The sequence below is a fragment of the Rhinatrema bivittatum genome, chromosome 2, assembly GCF_901001135.1.
Source record: "Rhinatrema bivittatum chromosome 2, aRhiBiv1.1, whole genome shotgun sequence".
In the NCBI taxonomy this organism is placed as follows: Eukaryota; Metazoa; Chordata; class Amphibia; order Gymnophiona; family Rhinatrematidae; genus Rhinatrema; species Rhinatrema bivittatum.
The window spans coordinates 397130126-397138699 of NC_042616.1; positions in this window are offsets into that span (position 1 = coordinate 397130126).

Consider the following 8574-nt stretch of genomic DNA (forward strand, 5'->3'; position numbering starts at 1 on the left):
GCCTCAGCCCATGGTTCACAAATATTCAAGTTCATAACAAATGTTTTGCTATCTATGTGTGTATGAGAATGTGCATTTAGGATAGTGTTCATTCCACCCCTGGCCCCTTCCTCTCATGCAAGTCACAGCTGGGCTGCTATTTCCTCTTCTTTCTTTCCCTACCTTCTCCCCAACTCCACAGTTCCACTTCCTTAGGGTCAACAAATTAAGCTCACATCTCATTTTATTCTCTCCTTCCTTACCTATTCAAATACAGATCTCCCCAGAAAGTCATTTCCCTCTAATTAAGGGGGCAGAAAGCTACTGGTGTGCTTGGTGTCTTCATCAGTCTCCTTGGACATGGATGTGTTGCTTGGTATTGTACTGCATGATCTTCTTTTGTTCTCCTTTGGTGTGGCATGAAAGGATATAGAAACATATAGAAATGACGGCAGAAGAAGATCAAATGGCCCATCCAGTCTGCCCAGCAAGCTTTCACACTTATTTTTTTCTCATACTTATCTGATACTCTTGGCCCTTAGTATCTTTTTGGTTCTATTTCCCTTCCACCCCCGCTATTGATGTAGAGAGCAGTGCTGGAGCTGCATCTTAGTGAAGTATCTAGTTTAATTGGTTTGGGGTAGTAACTGCCGCAATAAGCAAGCTACTCCCACGCTTATTTGTTTACCCACCATGTGCAATTCAGTCCTTGTTGGTTGTCTGAATATAATTCCACTTTACTTCATTCCCCCCTGCCGTTGAAGCAGTGAGCTGCGCTGGATATGTATTCCAAGTGAATTGAAGTATCATGCTTAATTGATTCGGAGTAGTAACCGCCGTAACAAGCAAGCTACACCCATGCTTATTTGCTAATCCAGACTATGTAATTCAGTCCTTGTTGGTTGTTGTCCGAATATAAATCTTTTCTTCATTCCTCCCTGCCATTGAAGCAGTGAGCTATGCTGGATATGCAGTGAAAGTGAAGTATCAGGCATTATTTGGTTTGGGGTAGTAACCGCCGTAACAAGCAAGCTACTCCCCACTTTTTTGTGAATGTGAATCCCATTTTCCACATTTCCTCTTGCCGTTGAAGCATAGAGTAATGTTGGAATCACACTAACCATGTGTATGTTTATTGAATAAAGGTATTATCTCCTGGTAGTAGACGTCATTTCCGCAAGCCACCCCCATGCCTCTTCTCTTCATTCATCCAAGCCTTGAATAAAACCTCCTCTCACTAGCACTAACTCGTATGCAATAATGGAATGTAAACACGAATCAACCAACCTCAAACCCTCTCTCACTAATTCCTGCTGAATATTTATCATACTATTACCATTCACAACTGTCATATTTATTCATTTGATTACCTATGTACCGTTTCATTTTTCACTTGCTATTCTAATGTATCAATAGGCTGAAATGTAAATATTGTGCTGTTCAATTTCTCCCCTTCCATCCCAAGTTTATTTTCCTTGTTTTTTGTAACTTTCCCTCTCCCTTTTTTCTGATTCACTGTATTTAAAGTTCAAGGTTCTTATTGAAAATATTGTTTTTTACATTACGTTATGCTTTACACTCCTTGTTATTTGTAAACCGGGTTGATGTGATGCCTATCATGAAACTCGGTATAACAAAAACAATAAATAAATAAATAAATAAATTCACATCCTCTAGACTTTATGGATCCTCAGAAAATGCTATATGCATTCCTCTCTTTCTACCCACCACACCCAATCCCTCAGCTGCCCTCCTTTTTGCTCTTTAAATAGTTAACTTAAAGACTGCCACACTACCCTTGGACTCAGGTACTACCTGCCTGCAGTCCTTAGGCAAATGTTGGGGATCTACCCTTCCGGTCCATTCACTGGCTGGCAGGTTTTCTAACCTGGGTTATTTGGGGATGCCAGAGATTCCTCATTGTCAGAAGCCTATGAGACCCCTGGGTGTTGCTTGGGGAGAGGGCACAGTGACTCTTTCCCTAAGGGGGTCAGGATAGGGAAGACCTGAACCACTGTGACCTTCCTAAGAAGTAGAGGAATGGTGGGGAGCCATGACAGCGCCTTTTCATTTTTCAGACATTTTTTTGGGAAAGACAGTTTGATTAGAAGACCTGTGAGTAAGAGGTTAGGGCTGTTTAGCTTGGAGAAGAGACGGCTGAGTGGGGATATGATAGAGGTCTTTAAGATCATGAGAGGTCTTGAACGAGTAGATGTGACTCGGTTATTTACACTTTCGAATAATAGAAGGACTATGGGCATTCCATGAAGTTAGCAAGTAACACATTTAAGACTAATCGGAGAAAATTATTTTTCACTCAACGCACTATAAAGCTCTGGAATTTGTTGCCAGAGGATGTGGTTAGTGCAGTTAGTGTAGCTGGGTTCAAAAAAGGTCTGGATAAGTTCTTGGAGGAGAAGTCCATTAATGGCTATTAATCAATTATACTTAGGGAATAGCCACTGCTATTAATTGCATCAGTAGCATGGGTTCTTCTTAGTGTTTGGGTAATTGCCAGGTTCTTGTGGCCTGGTTTTGGCCTCTGTTGGAAACAGGATGCTGGGCTTGATGGACCCTTGGTCTGACCCAGCATGGCAATTTCTTATGTTCTTGTGTTCTTAATTTTGATGCCCCTTCTTCCTGCTCTGACAGAAGAACATTGACAGCTGTGTGTTCCAGGGGATCCCTTGCCAACTTGGGATAAGAGAGAGAGATTGCGAGACACTGGGAAACTGTCAGTAAGATCTATATTTATTTACATCCGAGGACCCTCACTTGCAGCATGCACTTCAACACATATTCTCTGTGGGCAAAAGTTAATGCTGATGCAGCAAGGAGTTTGCACACAGAAAACACGTGTTTCCAAATGTGAGTACTGTTTAGTGCCCTCACAGGGAAATCCCATGCTGTTAATCATTACTCCCTGATGCAGAAAGACTGCATCTGGTCAGCACGCCTTATTTTACACTGGAAAGTTAACTCCTGGTTGCAGCTGGAGTTAAGTGTGCAGCGCTATCATAAAGAGTCAAAAAGTTAACACAAAGATGGAAATTAATCTAAAACAGTGAAGGCAGCTGCCTCTCTTTACTCGGATAACCACTGACTTATCCAAGTAAGCAGAAGCAGCAGCCACCACTTACCCAGATAGCCTGACAGGGATACTGCCACCCTCTTCTCTAGTTAAAATGTGCATTTCACCTTTGCCAAATGCAGAGTTTACAGTTTCTTACATTTATAAACTCTGGATGCATTAGCATATCATTAGCTTATTGCATTGGGAGTTTACTAAAAATAATAATTTTGGCGTTACAAAATGTGCAGTGAAAATCTGAGTCCATTTTATTAGCACCAAGATTATTGCATCTGCCTGTCGGAGTCTTGACCCCTGGGAAAGACAGAGGAATTGAGATTCTCAGTGCAGAGGCATTCTTAGCATTGGAGGGGGTTTTCTGATCAAACATGATAACCCTGGTAACTTGTGAAACACAATTAATCCAGCCCTACAAAAGAAAGGACACATACCTAAAGCTGTAAATATAAACTTTTTTTTAAATAAAATGTTTTAATAAGAACTATTTACATACATTTAAAATAAAAAAATGATAGGGGTGGGAAAAACTAGAGACCAAAACTATTTACAAGAAGAAAAAGGGGCCAGGGCAGTAGAGAGGCCAGGGACTGCCGATTTAGGGGCCTGGTTGGAAGAAACCTAGGCGCTAAGCTAAGACCTGCTGGATCTCAGCTTGGCATAAGGTTGCAGCGCCAAACTCCTAAGGGCTGACAGTTCTTCCAGCATCATCTGCACGGACTCAGCAAACTGCTGCTGAGAAACAGGCTCACTGCCTGGAGCTGGTGCTCCAGCTGATGATCAGTGTTCTGCAGGCAGGCCGGCAGATGATGGTAGAAGAGGTTGAGGGTGATGCGGGCCTCTCTCAGCTAGCAAAGGCTGGCCAGTCTGGGTCTCAGCATCCCTAATATCCTGGTCTAAAAGGGGAAGAGTCCCTACTGGGATGGGGAGAGTTTGCTGTGGCCTGGGGTGCGCCTCTTAGAGGTGGGGGACCGCCACCATTGCAGCTTCCCATTCTGATGATGGCAGAGGTGGGAGAGGCGCAGCCTGCTCCTCCCCAGTGGTAGCAGCTGCATTGGCAGGATCTAAGACCGTGTCGTTGCTGGCTTCCTGCTTCTGCTCCTGCTCTTGCCCCTTCTCCTCCTCTTCCTCCGGCAACTAGTTGTCATCTGTAAAGAGAACAGCAATACTGTGTCATGTGCTTCCATTCTGTTAGAGGGTATTGCTCTAGCTGGGAAGGTGAAGGGTATGGTAAAAGCTAATAGGAATGAGGCTATGACATCCTATATGTGGTGCCTAATAAAGATGTGAATCGGAACCGGTATCGGTTCGGATTCCAGTTCCGATTCACAGCATGAAATTTTTATCTTGCAGTCTGATCGGGTTTTTTTTATCAGCTGCGCCAGAGCCGATAACAAAAAAATACAGCCGACTCTTTAAAATGAGTTTGTTAGTATCCCCCCACCCTCCGGACCCCCCCCAAAAAAATGTTTAAATACCTGGTGGTCCAGCGGGGGTCCCGGGAGCATTCTCCCGCACTCGGGCCGTCGGCTGCCAGTAAACAAAATGGCGCCAATGGTCCTTTGCCCTTAGCATGTGACAGGGTATCCGTGCCATTGGCCGGTCCCTGTCACATGGTAGGAGCAATGGACCGCCGGCGCCATCTTTAAAAATGGCGCCAGCCATCTAAACTATTCTAGAATTCAATCAGATCCTTGACGCTTCCTTTTATTTGTAGATTTCTTCTCCTTTGACCGGAAGTACTATCTACAAATAAAAGGGGTGGCCATGGGGTCCACCATGGCCCCATTGGTTGCCAATCTTTACGTTGCCAATTTTGAGAAACTTTTTCTTTCACGTCACAAATACTCAAGTAATGTTGTTCTATGGAAGAGATATATTGATGACGTTTTATTAATTTGGAAAGGAAGAATCAAGGATCTGATTGAATTCAAGAATTGGCTGAATAGTTTAGATAACAATCTACAATTTAAGATACAATACAATACTTATGAAATTTCATTCCTTGACATTCTCATTAAAAATACATCAGCGGGATTTACAACAGATATTTATAGAAAACAAACGGATACTAACAAGATTTTAAAATTTAACAGTTGTCACAATAAATCACTCCTGCGAAATTTACCGTGCAGCCAATTTCTTCGTTTAAAAAGATTATGCACAAATGATTATACATTTCAAAAAAGATCTTTAGAAATGCAACAACGTTTTTTAGAAAGAGGATACCCAATCAAAGATATCCTTAGTGGTTTCCATAGAGCTGATGCACATGATTGATCGGCTCTATTAAAACCTAAGGCAAAAATAGTTAATAAAAATAGAGTCATTTGCCCATTAACCTTCACTGGGTTATCACACAACATTACAAAGATTGTAAAAAAACATTGGCACGTTCTCTAGGTACTTCCAGCTTTTCAAGATAAAAGTGTGATGGTGGCCAATAAACGGAACAGGAATCTGAAGGAATTCCTGTCGCCATCAGCGTTACCACTCATGAATTACATAAGCAATGTCCAACCAGGCCACAGACCCTGCGGCAACTGCAGCGTTTGCTCAGTCAATTTAAAAGCACAGTCTATACCGATAGACACTAAAGGCAAGACATTCAAACTGATGAGTTCTACCAACTGCAAGACTGCAGGCGTGATTTATGTTGCTATCTGTCCATGTAAGAAAATGTATACAGGAAAGACTATCAAACAATTTAATAGGAGGATTATTGAACACAAGAGTGCCATCAATAGACGATGTGATGGAAAACCCCTAGTAGCACATTCAATTGAAAAAAAACATGCCTTTAATGACTATAAATTTTGTATAATCAAAAAACCACCAAACCATTGGAGAGGGGGCGATTTTGATAATATTCTATTAAGATGGGAAGAAAAATTCATCTTCAATTTCAATACCATCTCCCCATCTGGTTTGAATTATGAAACCGATTTGAGCGTGTATTTATGAATGGCTTGATGTAAATCTGGGTAACATACACACATTTTTATCTATTGTACATAATCAAAAACATTTTTTTTACAAAAAAATAGTTTTACTGTATTTTATTTAAATCTATTTATTTATTTATTTATTTATTTATTTGAATATCTTGGATTCAAAGAAAACACATTTTTTATAAGTAGATTTTTTTTTCCATATTAATTTTACTGTACAAACCAATATGCAATTTTATTCAAAATAAGTAATTTAAACAACTCATATGTCACTTAGCCACTGCTTCTACAGTTAATGAGAGATCCTTTTATATATTTTACACATTTAATGTCAGCATTAGAGAGCGTTCTGATTATTAGTTTTATTCTTATTTTTTGATAAACACATCTGAACTATTCGTCCATCCAGCTGACGAATAATTACATTAAGGTTGCGTTTTTGGCGGGAGAGTAACAGATACTATCGTGAGGTTTCCACTTAAAAACCCTCTCATGCTTCATTTACAATCTTTTTACTGACAACGTGAGATAGGTAAGATGGTCCGATTATGGATGTTTCTTTTAAGTTTCTAAAAGATTGAAATACAATATTACATTAAGATTGACATTTCATGGAGTCTGTACATATTTTTTGACCGGATTGGGGCTAGATGGTTAGACCCCACACAATGCTCAGAATCAAACTAGTTTTTCTTGTTCCTCACTTTTAAACATTATGGGGTAGATTTTAAAACCCCCTGTGCGCGTAAATCCAGGAGGATTTACACGTGCAGGGCACTCGCGTGCTGGCGCGCCTATTTTGCATAGGCCACCGGAGTGCGCAAAGCCCCGGGATGCGCATAAGTCCCGGGGCTTCGTAAAAGGGGCGGGAGGGGGTGTGTCTGGGGCGTGTCCGGGGCAGGGGGTGGTCCGGGGCGGGTCCGGGGGTGTGGTGACGGTTCGGGGGTGGGCCAGGAGGGCGGTCCCGAGTCCCCCGGCACTGCGGCCTGTGCAAGTTACGCCTGCTTCAAGCACTCGTAAATTGCCCAACAAAGGTAAGGGGGGGAAGATAGGGGAAGGGAGGGGAAGGTGGGGGGATGCGGAAGGAAAGTTCCCTCCGAGGCCGCTCCGATTTCGGAACGGAGGCAAGCTGCGCTGCTCGGCGCGCGCAGGCTGCCGATTTTGCGCAGCCTTGCGCGCGCCGATCCCGGATTTTATGATACGCGTGGCTACGCGCGTATCTTATAAAATCTGGTGTACTTTTGTTCGTGCCGGTGGCGCGAACAAAAATACGCACGCGCGTATGTTTTTAAAATCTACCTCTATAAGTTTACCACTCGTTGTTCATAGATGCTGTATGATTTTTTGATATCAGATCATATATTATTCAACAGTTTTTATTGTTGATTATGATTAATTTACAATCTAGCAAAATGCTCCCGTGTTAATTTTACATCCGCTTCCCATAGTGAACTGCTCGCTAATCATTCATTGTGCAGTGAGTGAGATTTTCATTTCAAACTGATTCGATTTTAAATATTTTTACAATTAAGCAGAATGCTCCCACGCCGGTTTCACAACCAGTTCCTATAGCAAAGCGCTCACTAAATAAACATATTTTCTGTGCAGCAAGTGATGTATCAATTTAAAACTAAATCACATTCAAAATATTTTTATAATCAAGTAAAATGATCCCACGCCGGTTTCATATCCATTTCCCATAGTGTATTGCTCGCCAAACAGTTTTTGTGCAGTTAGTGAGGTACAAATTTTAAACTGAATCGCATTCAAAAATATTTCTTCCTCCATGATCGCATGGAGGATACTTGTTTTTTATACAATTCTGATGAGAATCTCCCGTCGTATCGCTTTTTGCAGTCCGCGCACCTGACTCTGTTCATTACATTTTGTTTAACAGGTTTTGTGAGAGATTCTATGAACACTGGACTCTTTCAAATTGTTTGAATGCACACAAATATTAAGGTAACTTTGTATGTGGAGCAGCAAGTATTAACATTGTATCACTGAGCACAACTTTTCTTGTGTCACAATACTTTCATATGCTTTCATTATTCATTAAGAGGTAGATCTTCAAAACATACGCGCCACTGCGCGAACAAAAATACACCAGATTTTATAAGATACGTGCGTAGCCGCGTGTATCTTATAAAATCCGGGGTCGGCGCACGCAAGGCTGCTCAAAATCGGCAACCTGCATCCGTTCCCTCCGCGTCCCCCCACCTTCCCCTTTCTACCCCACCCCCCAGCCCTACCTATATCCCCCCCTACCTTTGTTGGGCAAGTTACTTGCGCTCGCTGCCCCGGCATCCCCCAGCACAGGCCGCAGTGCCGGGGGACTCGGGATCGCCTTCCTGGCCCGCCCCCGAACCGTCGCCATGCCCCTGGACCCGCCCCGGACCGCCCCTGCCCCTGGACACGCCTCCCAGACACGTCCCCTCCCGCCCCTTTTATGAAGCCCCGGGACTTACGCACATCCCGGGGCTTTGTGCGCGCCGGCAGCCTATGCAAAATAGGCGCACCGGCGCGCGTAAATCCTGGAGGATTTACGCGCCCAGG